Raw genomic sequence first — 14,371 nt, 5'->3', positions numbered from 1 at the left:
GAAACGCCGAGATTGACTATCCATTAAGGAAGTGTTTTTTCGAAATGTTTGGGTCAAATTTTGAATTTTTAAATTCCTTTGTAACAATAAAAAAAAAAGTGGGTAATTGCTCCTGTATTGCATATAGTATAGTCATCGTTGCTAATAAATTAGCAATATGCTCCCGAATGGTTATTTTGCACACGATTTGCTTGTATCAAGTATAATTCATTGTTTATTTCATTTGAATAAATTGAATCAGATTTCTTTCCAAAAATTTTTGTCAGATTAACTTAGTTGAATGTTATCATCATCATTATTCATATTATTGCTTTCTTCTAATACAACCGATTGTCTTTCTGCTTCTGAATGGACGCTCTGTAATCGTTCAAAATTAAGTTTCCAAATTTTTGTGTCGGGGTAACTAAATATGGTCTAAAAAGTTATGTGATTTTTAGATGGTGTCTGTATGTATGTTTTTTTCAATTATTTTTTCGCAATTTTCTTTATATGAGCTTGAAGAAATTTCATGAACTTTCCCATGGAGATAGACGTTAATAGGCTCTACTCATCGACACCAATTAAAATTGAATTATTCGTAGAGTTTGTGGAATATTGGTATCTTTTCAAACAGCGATTTTTCGACACTCAGTCCAAGAAATGTTATCAGAAGGAAATCAATTATAGCTTAAAAACCTTATATTGATAGCCTCTTGATTCTATCAAAATATGATACGGATCGCACCTATCACTGTTGAGCTGCAGCGTATAGTTTGTGAGAATTTTTTTTCATTTTTTTCATGATAAACTGGAAAAATTAACAGTCATATCAATGAAATTATGGCTCAAAAAGATTGTGTTGATGCTTTCTCGATGAAGTACAAAGATGATGAAACGAGTATAACTACTTATTAAGTTGCACAGTAGCAATATGAAGCTTTAGGTGATATGGAGGTCATATATGGGTTATATGGGGTCATATAAAAGTGGCACAGAGTCATATGGGGGTTACATGAGGTCATTTGGAAGTTATCTGAGGGTACATGGGGTCATAATGGGCTCATATGGGAAATTACTGATTTAGAACCGAGAGATTGCGATGTGTCGTTGATGCTAAATTGATACGAACTCTCCGGAGAGGCCCGGTTGATCCCTTATTGCCGCCCGAACCCCATGACCGAGATGACCCGATGATCCACGACTGACCCATGGCGCTGACCAGCCTTAATTTCGGACATTCCGCCCGCCTTCATCTTCGGAGGATGATGAATGATCCGCTGCAGCTTTCTCCTCGGTACTAACGAGTGGTGGAACCACTCGATTGATGTGTTTTGTGTAGATGTTAGTTCCGTCCGCTCCAGTGCTGATGTCTACTACTCTAGTTAAGTTGTCATCACTTGGATGAACACGTGAGACTCTTCCTAGTGGCCACTTGGATAGTGGGTACCTCTCGTCGACGATGAGCACGAGTGTTCTAACCTCGATGGTGTCTCGAATTTTTTCATTTGTAGATGTTTAGATAGTGATGCATGCACTCCCGAGCCCACCTGTCCCAGAAATGTTGAGCGATTTTTGTGATCATTTTCCACCTCTTGAGGCCTTCCATTCTCTCGTTGAGAAGTGATGGCTCTGGTACTGCGTTGATGGGTTCTCCAATGATGAAATGTCCTGGTGTGAGAGCTCTGCAGTCCTCAGGGTCGTTTGATAGTGAACAGAGAGGCCTCGAGTTTAGCTGACTTCCGATTTGTACGATGAGTGTGTTCAACTCCTCGTAGGTGAGCACCAGATTCCCTGTGATTCGTTTGAGGTGCAACTTGACAGATTTCACGGCAGCCTCCCACTTTCCTCCCATGTGAGGTGATTGCGGTGGGATAAAGATCCATTTAGTGCCATTTGATGCCAACTCATTGATGATGTGATGAATGTCCTGCCTTGATTCGTCCAAGAGCTGACCAAGCTCCTCGTCTGCTCCCACAAATGTCTTAGCATTGTCGCTGCAGAGACTGGCACAGATTCCTCTCCTTCCAGTAAACCTCTTGTAGGTTTCGATGAAGGCCTGTGATGTGAGATCCGTGATGATTTCGAGATGAATTGCCGACGTGGCAAGACACAGGAAAACTGCGATGTAGCCCTGATATTGCTTAGCTCCTGGTCCCCTCCATCTGTTGATTTTCAAGGGACCAGCGTAGTCCACTTCTGTGTGGAGAAATGCTCGAAATGGTGTGATCCTTCTTGGAGGAAGCTGACCCATCAGCTGTTGTGCCCTGATTGCACGATGTCGAGCACAGATAACGCACTTTAAAATGTGGGATTTTACTGGATAACGTCCACCGATGATCCAGTATTTTTGCCTGATATATGCCAGCATTGCCTGTACACCTCCATGAAAAGTTTTACGATGAGCTTCCTCGATGACCAGTGATGTGAACCTTGATTGTTTGGGTAGGATTGCTGGATTCTTAGCTTCTGGCTGAAGATCTGATCTGTTCAGCCGCCTGCCAAGACGTAGTTTTTGATCCTCGTCCACATAAGGAATCAGCCTTGCCATTGGATGATTGCTGTTGATGTCTTATCCGTTGTTGAGCCGATTGATGATTGATCCAAAGTGCTAATTCTGTGTGAAGTTGATCCAGAAGATTCTGGTTTCTTCCAGCTCCTTTGGTTGTAGATCTAGATCTCTAGGGATTGGTTCCCTTTTCATGTTGTTGATAGCTCGTAGGACTCTAGTTGAAATCCTTAGCAGTCTGTCGATTTTGGAGTATCTCTTCAAGATGACTTGAAGTCTCTCCACATTCAGCGCCACTGGATGAACAACCACTGGTCTTTCCTTCAGAGCTGCTTCTACTGATAATTCGATCGATGACGATAATGATGACCATTCTTCCTTTAGTGATTTTAGCCATGATGGACCATTCCCCCACAGATGATGTTCCACTAATGGATCTGGAGATAATCATTTTGATGCACAGTCAGCTGGATTCTCGACGGCTGTGATTTGCCTCCATTCAGCTACTGGTAAGGAATTTTCGATCTTGAGAACTCGATTCTGAACAAAAGCCTTCCATCTTGATGGGTGACCATTGATCCATGTGAGCGCCACTGTGGAGTCAGACCAGAGAAAGAGTCTCTTTCTCCAACATCTACCTGATGTAGATGACCAGATCTGTGAGGATTACAGCAGCTGTGAGTTTCAAACCAGGAATTGTCATTTTCTTCAATGGTGCAACCTTGATTTTTGCACTAACCAAGATGACTGATAGTTCTGCCTGATGATTTTCCACTCTCATGTAGACTGCTGCCCCCATTGCTTGATTTGATGCATCAGTAAATCCATGAAGTTGGATGTCGCTTGACGTAGATGATGTTTGAAACCACCGAGGAATGGAGATCTGATCCAGTTGTGAGAATTCTTTCCTGAACTCTTTCCAACGTTTGATGTGACTCAAGGGCAGTGGATCATCCCAACCAATCTTGAGAAGCCACAGCTCCTGAATGAAGATCTTTGCCTTGATGATAACCGGTCCGATGAGTCCCAGAGAATCGTTAATCTGTCTGATCTCTGAGAGGATTGTCCTTTTGGTGATCTTGCCCGATGATGACTTCTTTGATTTTTAGATGAAACTGTCTGAATGAGGATTCGAACACAACCCCAATACCTTGACAGTCGCGTCCTCGAATTGAACAGCTGACGTGGATTTTGTTGATAACTGAAGGTTCTGCAGAACTCCTTGATGATTTGATATCCATCATTGCAGGGGTAGACCGCCCGCCATGCAAAGGTTGATGAGTTGACTGATGAGATCCTTGAGCTATTCCTCAGATTCAGCTTCCCCGTAGATGTCATCGATGTATCTCCCTTTTGTCAGGGAGACAGCTGCCAGTGGAAACCGATGACCCTCACCTTCAACCAATTGTTGAAGAACTCGAAGAGCCGACCATGGAGCACAAGTCTGCCCATACGTAACTATTGTCTGCTGATAGATAATGATGTTGCTTTCCTCATCTTTCCAAAGAATCCTTTGGAGATCCCAGTCCTCTGGATGAACCTTGATTTGACGAAACATCTTCACGATGTCCGTCCCGATGATTAAGCGATGAGTTCTCAGCCAGATGAGAACGTCTGAACCTTCTGTTTGTAGCTTTCCTCCTGCATGAAGTATCTCATTGAGTGATGCTCCTGATGTTGTCTTACTGGATCCGTTGAAGACTACCCTCAGTTTAGTGGTGATGCTTAAGACACCGTGATGAGAAAGATAGTAGACCGGTGATGGCTCTGATGACTCTGAGACTCTTCTCATGTGTCCCAGATCTTTATATTCCTTGATGAAGTCCTTGTAGCGCTTTCTATACTCCAGATTTGTCTCTAGTTTCTTCGCCGTTCAAAGAAGTAGTTGAAGAGCGGTTCTTCCAGAATCGCCTAGAGCTGATGGTGATGTCTTCAGTGGGAGACGTACCACATAACGCCCCTCACTGTCCCTTGTATGTGTTCCTTGGAAGTGTAGCTCACACTCCTAATCCTCAGGATTGAGATGCACCGCCTTAGTTGATCAAAGTTGCTCCTGAACCCAGAATTTCTTAAGAAGATTTAACAGCTGCTCAGTCGGAGACTCTCGTACTGCAGTTAGAGAAAACTTCGGCTTGCAGTCTGTACAGCAGACCGTCCCAGAAACTATCCAATCAAAAATAGTTTGTTGCGCAGCAAGTTGATTTTCTGGTGATTTGTTGATCTTATTTCCAATGATCTGACCATAATGATCAGCTCCGATGGTGATGTCGATGGCTCTAGGTTTGAGATACTTGTTATCTGCTAATTGAAGATCATGAAGATGGTTTTCCGCTGCCTTTGTGCCGTGAATTGATGGTAAGGTTGATGTCAACTTAGCCAGGACGTGAGCAGTGAACTCGACCTGATGTTGAAGATCAAATCGAGAGTGACGAGTGACCTCGACTGCACCACGAGTTGATCCTGACTCTAAACCTTCAATTCCGAAGACTCTGATGTGCGATGATGATCAACGAAGACGAAGAACCTGAACACCGACGTCGGTGGCCGAGTGGATTAGACGCAAGTCTACTGTGCGAAAGGTTGTGAGTTCGATTCCCCGTGGAACTGAATTTTTCAACGGAAGGCTCCGGCGAGCGGGAGGTTGCTAATAGAGGAACCGCCTGTACCGGCATGGGTTTTCTGTGGTTTCCCCATGCTACTTCTATGTTCTATAGAAGTGCGAATGCGGTACAGTGTAGAATCCACAGCCGCATGCATAGGGTTGGATAGAGTGCCGAATGGGACCCGAAAAAGGGACTCCGAGGCCGTAAAAAAAAAAAAAGAAGAACCTGAACCAGTTGTTCAGTAATGAAGGTGACCTCTGATCCTTGATCAATAAGAAGCCGTACCATGTGATGAGAACCTGATGCTGATGGTGCAAGTGCTTTGGCAGTTGCCAACAGCACAACCCGTTGATCTGACAATGTCGATGAAGACTGATGGATGACCTTGCTGTCAGAGGACAGCCCCGCTGTCGCTGATCTTGATGATCATGTTTCTGATGACTGGAGATGGCCAGTTGAACCGTCAACTGACCGCGATGTCGATGATGATGATGCAATCCCCTGTGAGACCTCTGGAGAGTTGAGAGAGTCGTAAATTCTCTCTATCGCCGTTGATCTCGATGATGATTATTTGCCTAGGGATGGAAACAACCAGGTGAGGGCCGTATCATTTGCTGGAATAAATAATAAGGAAAATGATACTTAACCTCTCGATCCGGTTGCTCCTGAATCTCCCTGGTTGTTCTGTTCAGGTGGTGCTGGAGACCGATCCTGTTATCTCTCTGTCTCTCTGCGATGTTCTGGAGATCCCTCATGGATCGACGTATGATGTTTGCCCTTGCATTTCTGGCAAGTGATGCTGCTCTTGCAGTTAATTTTCAAAAGTCTCAACTTTTTCGTGTGCTTAAAAAAAACGTAACAATGTTTTGCTATGTGTAGAAAAAAGAGGCACAAGAGTGTATCCGCAGGAGAAAAATATAAATTTTAGTGTAATTATTCAATTACATAACGTGAAATATTTGGTAGTAGATCACAAAAATAAGTGTTTTTCTGTAAACCCAAGCAGCCAATGCACAGAAACAAATGACCACGGAGCTATCGCACGCAATTCATAATGGTAGCAATCCGCATTGTCTATATGAAGCATCCAAATCCCAAAAAGAAAGGATCCATCCAGCGACTTCTAATACATGATGAATTCATGTGAATTCATGGAACATGTGACATTCAACCCGTTTTATCCCGCATTTTATCCTGAAACTTCACTTTCCGAGTTTGCAACTTTTTCCGCAAGTTTCTCAACTTTCAACCGATTAAAAATTTCTTTTTATATATGGGTGAGACCCCAACGAATGAAATTGAGCATCCATTTTATTTTATTTTGAATAGGATATGGGAAATTCCATATCAACTCAGCCACCCTGAATCTTTCGGGTTCCAAGAATCCTGAATTGACATGCTCGCAGTCAAGTACTAGATAAGTACATGCTTTCCCTTAATTTTCGTTTCTTTAACATAAATTGCTTATCTACAACATGTGCTAAAAGCTCACATTTTTGAAAAATCATATCTCGCGAACAAATTGACGGATTTTAATAAATAAAAAACTATTTTTTTCATTTTTTCATCTACTATATGAAAAATAATGCACCAGTACAGCAAGATCAATGAATAACCCATTTTCAGAGGTTTGAATTTTTCAAATTTCACTGTTACGCAGGGGCCAGTCAAAAATGAATTAATTCTTTTTATTTCTCGATAAATAACAATAATTCCCAATTTTTTCAGGATATTTTGAAATGTGATATCGATATAGAGATGAGATTTTTTTTTCCATAAAAAATTCTTCTTTTTCGACATTAACGGCTATAATTGTGCAAATCACATATGAAACTCACCACTTACTCCTGTATCATACATTTTTACTCAATGGGTAACGTAACTCTATTATCAAATTGAAATAAGTAGAATATAATAGTCTTAATATCACTTCAATTGATGAACATCGATTTCGAGAAAGAAAAAACGACTTAAAAATCTTCGATTTTCATGTCAGATCGCTAGGTATATATAAGTTAATGTTTTCGTCGACTATTCTTTGGAAAAACTTCTCCACTAGCCGCTGCTGAATATCTTTTAATTAATAATTGTCCATCTTCTCCAGGGATGAAGCAATGATTTGTTTGAATGGCTGGAGTGGCCTTCGCACTGTTCAATCTTTGTTTTAAGCTGTTCTCGATAACTTTGTGTTCTTCTTTACTATAAAAAAATACATCAAGATCTTTGAAGTGATCATTCGCCCAGCGAAACAGACCACTAGGTATGAGGATAGGTTTCCCTTGAGTTATCTCCAGACTCCTTCGCCTCGCTCCCCTCTTCAAAACTGCGCCTACGCCATCACATGCTGTTTTACTATGTGCAGTCGTATGATAATGAGCTTCCGCTTCAATTCCAAAATCATCTTTGTGGGACAAAAGATTTGCGATTTGCTACCGATCCTTATAATATTGTGCAGCTCCATCGGTAACATAAATCAATTTTGTCACCACCTCACAGACTTTTCTTATGTGCTCTATCAAAATCTTTTGCATGACGTAAATCGCAGCAGTATCGTGGACAAGACTATCAGATAGAAGGACTAGACTTCGATGGCGAATATCACTCTCCTGACGATAATAATAGACCACTGGATGTACAGTGCAATGGTCATTATTATAATAAAATGATTGAGCTGCGTCCTGAGAAACAAAGGAATAATTCTTGGAGAAACCACACTGAACTGTTCTCTCCTTCTACTAAATTCTCCTTTCGCTCTTTCACATAGGCTGTTTGCTCAGTGGCAATGAAATGATGAGAGTTCAACGCTTTCAATCGTTCACGAAGTAAATCAATGAATTCACTTGCTGGGAGTTTCTGGGTCTGCAATGTTGCTCTAGCCACAGTTTGCCACGTTTTGAATTCCACAGTTTCAATCATAGCGTCGTTACAAAGTAATTTTTTCAACTCAAGTGATAGCACATCAACTTCTGGACAGTTTTGGCATTCATCTAAATAGCACGCAGGCATTGGATTGGAACACATGAGCTTCGCGAGACAATCTTTGTAGTTCGTAAGAGGAGAAATTGAATCATCTGTGAGAGTGGAAATATTGATGGCATCCAACATCAATTTGCAGTTTTGGTGGTATGTGCAGATGCAGACAACGTGGGTACCACTCGTTCGTGCCAATACACAATGTTTCGGTCTCAACTCCGCAAACTTACTGAACCCCACAGGAGATTCCGGATGCGAAGTTTCATATTGTTGATGCAGATCTGCCAAATTTTCGAGTACCAGCCTTTTCTGCATAATTTTCTTCTCGTCATTGATTCTAACGGATACTTTATCTTTGATTCCTGGCATAATTCAACTGTTATTTTCGTATAACGTGTGGACTTTCTCAATAGTTTCATCGGGTAATGATTTTTCTACTATCGCGACGGCCGAACCCAATACTCCTTTCATTTCTCTCAATTTTTTCGCTCTCTGACCCAAGCGTCTCGTGGCTCCAAATTCTTCACTCATTTTCCGAGTATTCCATGACAGTGGAGCGACTGCCAAAATTTGTAGACGTTCAGCGTATCCCTCCGTACTCCTGAATTTTTCTTTCAGGCCATTAAACATTTCTTCCAGCTCAACTTTCTCGAGGAGAACGTGAATATTCTACTGTTCTCCTACCCGCTTCATTGTCTGAATTTTCATCTACTGAGAAATCGTCGATTTACATTGGGTCATCGAACGCTTCGTTGAATCTATTATTATTAGGATCAACTGAATGGAAAGAATTACTAGATATCAATGAACTGTTTGTGATGTTACCGACAGAAATGTCCGCCACGAATGGTGTAAGATTTGAAGAATACCCGGAAGAAACTTCGGAGCCTCCAGTCGCTGTTGAATCAGATATCGGCGGGAAGGCTTCGATGTATGGATGAAAATTAGGGGGTGATGGGCTAGGAATATATGTGGCAGCTTTCTTTATACAGTTGATACACAGTCGTGCATTCGCCGGCAAGGATGAAAATTTTTTCCGCAACGATTCCGAAATTACACGTAGGCCTTTTCCAACGTGACCTCTCTCTCCAGGGGCGCGCATTGGGCATCTTATGAAAAAAATGAGTTGATCAGTCCTGTGGATAGATTATTATTAGATTAATGAAGCCCTCAATATGGAATTAGTAATGAAGACCATTGAATCTATTCCAACATTCTCACAAATGGTCCATTTGTCTCAGAAGGGAGTGATTTCAGAAGACCATGTGGTTACTCTATATTTGGTGCTCAACAAGTCCACGACAACGATTGTATGTACACATTCTTCCATGAATGTACTCGTGACTATGATAATGTATTATCCATTGAAAAATAAAAATGAACTCCTCCTATTTTATAACTTCTCCACTGGCACATTACAGACAGACAGATTACATACCTCGATCCAAACTGACGAACAACTGAAGGAGAATAATGATTCAGTCAATTTCTAGAGGAAATATAACACACTGAACAGAGAATGAGGAATGATATTGCAGGAGCAAGAGTGTTAGGACAACTAATTAGATTCATACTCATTGTAACCCTTGGAGGTTGTATGAAAACACGATTCTACGAAATCTGTAGTTTTTCAGACCGCTTACCTCCTCCTCCCCCGTTCATCGCCCATGACAGCGAATTATATTGTGTTGATAATTTGTGAAAGATCGCAATCCGATTGAAAGTGTACGACAAATACAAGGTCTTCTTCCAAGAACAATCAGACAACGTTTAATTTTCCTGGCTGCGTGTCGTATTATTTTTCATTTCTTTACGCTCATCAAGGGCGAGAGTTGACGCTGGCTGAGTCAATGATACAGTGGAAAAATTGAACACACGTGGGATTCGAACCCGATTGAACGAATTACGAGTTCTTCGTCCTATTGACTGAGCTATTGCAGGCTTTCGATTTCTATGACATCTTCATAATGACTTAAGAATTTATCAACATCGGTATTTAATTATTAACATCGCTAACATCACTATTAAAAATTTCTATCTGAAATTTCCGGTGTACTTTCTCGAAATTTTTAGCAAGTTTAATTTCTACTGAAATTCCAAGGAATTTCTAGAAACTATTCATTTCAATTGCATTTTCCTCTGAAAATGAGTGACAAATCCGGAAATTCCGGTAAATATATACATGAATTTTCAGGACATCAACACTGAATACGATCTAGGGGGAAAAAATCATGAAATTTCAGATTTCAGGAAAAAATTTTGGAAATCCAAATCAATTCAGGAATTTTCGTCTTTGTGGTAGTTAAAATTCTGGAATTTCACGGAATTTTCAGTGAAACCTAAAATTTCATTTTTCTCTCTAACAGAGTAGGGATCTGGTGAGAAATTTTATGGGTTTTGGATAGCATTCTTCCCCAAACTCAATATTCATTATTTAAAATAATGTTAAAACAATTATGCTCCTCCTATTTTTAGGCCTGCAACGTCGTTATATCATTGAGTATATGGATGATTCACGATACGAGTATAAGTGATGAATTGACAATGTGATTTTACTAACTATAGCCGTTAATGTCGAAAAAAAAAAATTTCCCATCTCTGTATCGATAGCACATTTCAAAATGTCCTGAAAAAATTGGGGATTATTATGTAAAGGATTTTTGCCGGTGCTCCACCAGCAAATATCCCAAACTATTTTGGGCATCTCCTCTATCGCTCAATTAAGTCGGGCGCCAGCTGGATTTTCACGGAAAATCCAACGGTAAACCGGCCTCAGAGGATAACTCGTCTACCCTGAGGACTTTCGTGGCGGGGCTAACAATGCCGAGCCAGCATCAGCATGAAAGGTAGAGTGGGCGAGGTCCACCAATGTCGGAGCGAAATCGATTTCCCTACTTTGGGTGTATTCAACCCCAGAAATAACGAAATAGTTCTTTCAAGGGAAAATTCCCTTGTTTTCCCCGTCCAAGACGTTTGAAACAGTCTATAACGCTTCCTATCCTCCTCCAGAGGGCTCGAACCTGGAGAAGCTGGGAATTACCTGCGAATCCTTCTCACCCCACAGGGCGCCGAACACTGAGAGGCGGATGCGACCTCGGCCCCTGGAGACGATCTCACTGGCCGAGAGCCCACCCCAACTAACCCCAATGCTCGGTAAAAGCAATCTCATCACGGGTCAACACCCGGAGTACTAGTCCTGGAGGCCCGCGAAGTCGGATGTCCAGGAGTCTGCACTACTCCCCATCCACGGACTCCCGCACCCTCCATTCCCCTCGTCCCGGGTCATGAATCCCTGGAATCACGGAACGAAGCATTCCATGACTCCAAAGCAATTCTGTTCTTTACGTATGGGACGCTGAGCGTCCCATTCTCTCGCTGTCTCTGACTCTGAGAGACAGCGAGAGTCAGAGACAGCGTCCCCTTAAGAACCCTTACGGATTCAAGCCACTACCAGCTATCATCGAGGACCGGACAATTCCATCCGCTCGAATCAAGCGCCTGTCACCGACTGTCTCGAAATCTCCTAGGGCCTTCTCCCCCTAGTCTGAACATCTCAGCGGCGGTGGGTCATCCGTTACCCCACCACCACCAATCAGCTCGACGGCAATCGAGGGGGCGTCCTTTCACCTAACCGTTGGTCCCTAGGCTAAGTCGATAGTGCCTCTAGATTCGCCCAGTTGGAACGCCTGTACGTCGGCCCTGAACTCCATAACACAGCTGGGCGAGTTTCTAGATATGGCGACAGGGTATCGACAGCCTACAGTAATACCGAGGGGCGCGGCTACGCCCAGCCGCACATCTCAGTATTAGTGTTTCATGGTCTTCTCACCTTCCGAGCGGCCCTCGGCCGTCGTCAGATGTCTCTCTCATCTTCGGCTTAGCTTTTGCAGGTAGCCGCTAGGTGTCGTTCCTTGCCTTTCTCTCTCTCTCTTTTAGGTCTTTCTATTAATATCTCTTATTTTTCCGCAGGGTAATATATTTACCTCTGAACGAGATAAAATCTCGTTACAATTATTATTTATCAAGAAAAAAGAGAATCAATTGGTTTTCGACTGGCCCCTGTGTAACAATGGAATGTGAGAAATTAAAACCTCTGAAAAAGGGTCATTACTCGTCCTCATAGTACTGGCGTATTTCTTTCGAATAATATATAAAAAAACGAAAAAAATCGTTTTTTATTCATTACAATCCGTCAATAAGTTCGCGAGATGATTTTTCGCAAATTTGAGCTTTTGACACATGTTGTAGACAAACAATTGATGTTGAAGGAACAAAAATTTATGGAAAGCATGTACTTACGTAGTACCTGACTGTGAGCATGTCAATTCAGGATCCAAAGAAATTCAGGGTGGCTGAGTTGGCATGGAATGTCCCATATATAGCCATTGATTGTTTTCAGATATAAGGAGGAGGGAGGAGGATAATAGCACCCGGTAGCGAATAGGTAATGAGTTTCAATGAGAACAATCCCTGAAATCCGAATTGTTGGGTACTGAAAACAAGCAAACTGGGGTCCCAAAAATATTGTTGTCTTCAGAACAAGTATCGAATCTTTTGACGAAAGTTTTTTCATTCTCTGTACAAACTATTTTGCGCTTGGAAATTTTTTTGCTATGAATCTCTTGATAGAGGTAAAACGCACTTCTCAAAAAACTTTTTTTTCTTAGTATGCACAGAGTACTAAAATTCCATGATTGTTACCGGAAAACAGAAACGTTGTTTCTCTTTAATTAGTTGATAATCTAGAACTTGATACTCATGATATTCACTTTCGGATATTGAATAAATGAAACGAAAAAAAAGTACTTGTATACGGATAAAAGGTACGAATAAAATCTGGTGTGCCCCCGGTATTTTCCCCGGGAGAGTTCATAAAATGAATGAACTCTGTCCTTTTCCCTGGGCTGAACCAAAAAATATCCTTTTCATCGTCAATTATACGAAATTTCTAGAGGATTGAATATACCGTTAAACTCTCGAGAAAACCTGTAAAATGACTGGGGCACCCACGAAATTATTCAATGCGACGAAATCAAATCCCTTCTAGGCTACAGAAATTACCAATAGGGGGTTCGAGACAAAATGGATCGGTTTGAAGTTGAAAAAAATATTTGTATCTCAGAAACAAATTTATGAGGTTAGTCAACAAATGACACAAGCCCCACAAAGAAATTGTCAAATTTTCTGAAGGTCAAACGTCACGGGGATCAAAAGTGGATGGTTAAATTTCACGAGAGTCAAAAGTCACGAGGGTTATAAGGAGATAGTCAACTTTTCTGAGGGTTAATCGTCACGAAGGTCAAAAGAGGATGGTCAAATTGCACGAATATCGAACGTCACGAGAGTCACAAGAGAATGGTCAAATTTCACGAGGGTCAAACATCACGAAGGTCACAAGAGAACGATCCGATTTCAAGAGAATCAAACCTTACGAGGGTTACAAGGAGACAGTCAAATTTCACGAATGAAATTTTACCAGAATCATATGAATGATGAAATTTTACGCAGGTCGAATATCACGAGAGTCATGAGAAGATGGTCAAATTTCACGAGGGTTACCGGGAGAGGGTCAAGTTTCTTGAGGGTCAAACATCACCAGGGTCACAAGGGAATAGTCAAATTTGACGAGAGTCGAACGTCACGAGGGTCGAAAGTCAGATTTGATGAGGGTCAAACGAGGGTCACAAGGAGAACGCCATATTTTCAATTTCTAAGGGCCTCACATGGAGAATTCAATAAAGCTCAATAATTAACACCATGATCCTTCTTACAATTAGGAGTCTGAGATTGTGACTTGTGACTTTTGAACATCTTGATATATTTAGGGATCGTATTCCCTTGTGATCCTTGCGATGTATGATCCTATCGTAAATGCTTATCCCCTTGTGATGTTGGACCATGTGAAAATCACAGTCTCCTTTACCCTCATGAAAATTGACCGTCTCCTTGTAACCCTCGTGACGTTTGACTCTCGTGAAATTTGACCATCTCCTCGCGAACCTCGCGACATTCGACCCTCGTAAAGTTTCACCATCCATGTGACCTTCGTGCCGTTCGAGTCTCGGAAAATTTGACCATCTCGTAGTGAACCGTGCGACGTTTGACTCTCGTAAAATTTGATCGTCCCATTGTGGCCCTTGTGCCGTTTGGCCCTCGTAAAATTAGATCGTCTCTTTGTAAACCTCGTGAGGTTTGACTCTCATGAAATTAGACTCCCTCCTTGGGACTCTCGTGACGTTTGATCCTCCAACAATTTGATCACCTCCTTGTGACCCTCGTGACGTTTAACCCTCAGAAAATTTGACCATCT

General features: G+C 41.7%; 1 protein-coding gene across 1 annotated transcript in view; it reads left to right on the top strand.

Annotated features, from left to right (window-relative positions):
- The window catches only part of LOC107041129 (protein O-mannosyl-transferase TMTC2), a 253,634-nt gene that overhangs the window by 140,704 nt on the left and 98,559 nt on the right, over positions 1-14,371 (top strand). The gene's annotated exons all lie outside the window — the stretch shown is intronic.

The sequence above is a fragment of the Diachasma alloeum genome, unplaced genomic scaffold (genome assembly GCF_001412515.2).
Source record: "Diachasma alloeum isolate Michigan unplaced genomic scaffold, Dall2.0 Dall_scaffold_00355, whole genome shotgun sequence".
Taxonomy (NCBI): domain Eukaryota; kingdom Metazoa; phylum Arthropoda; class Insecta; order Hymenoptera; family Braconidae; genus Diachasma; species Diachasma alloeum.
Note: the sequence above shows the minus strand (reverse complement) of the source record. Positions and strands in the feature narration are given on the sequence as shown.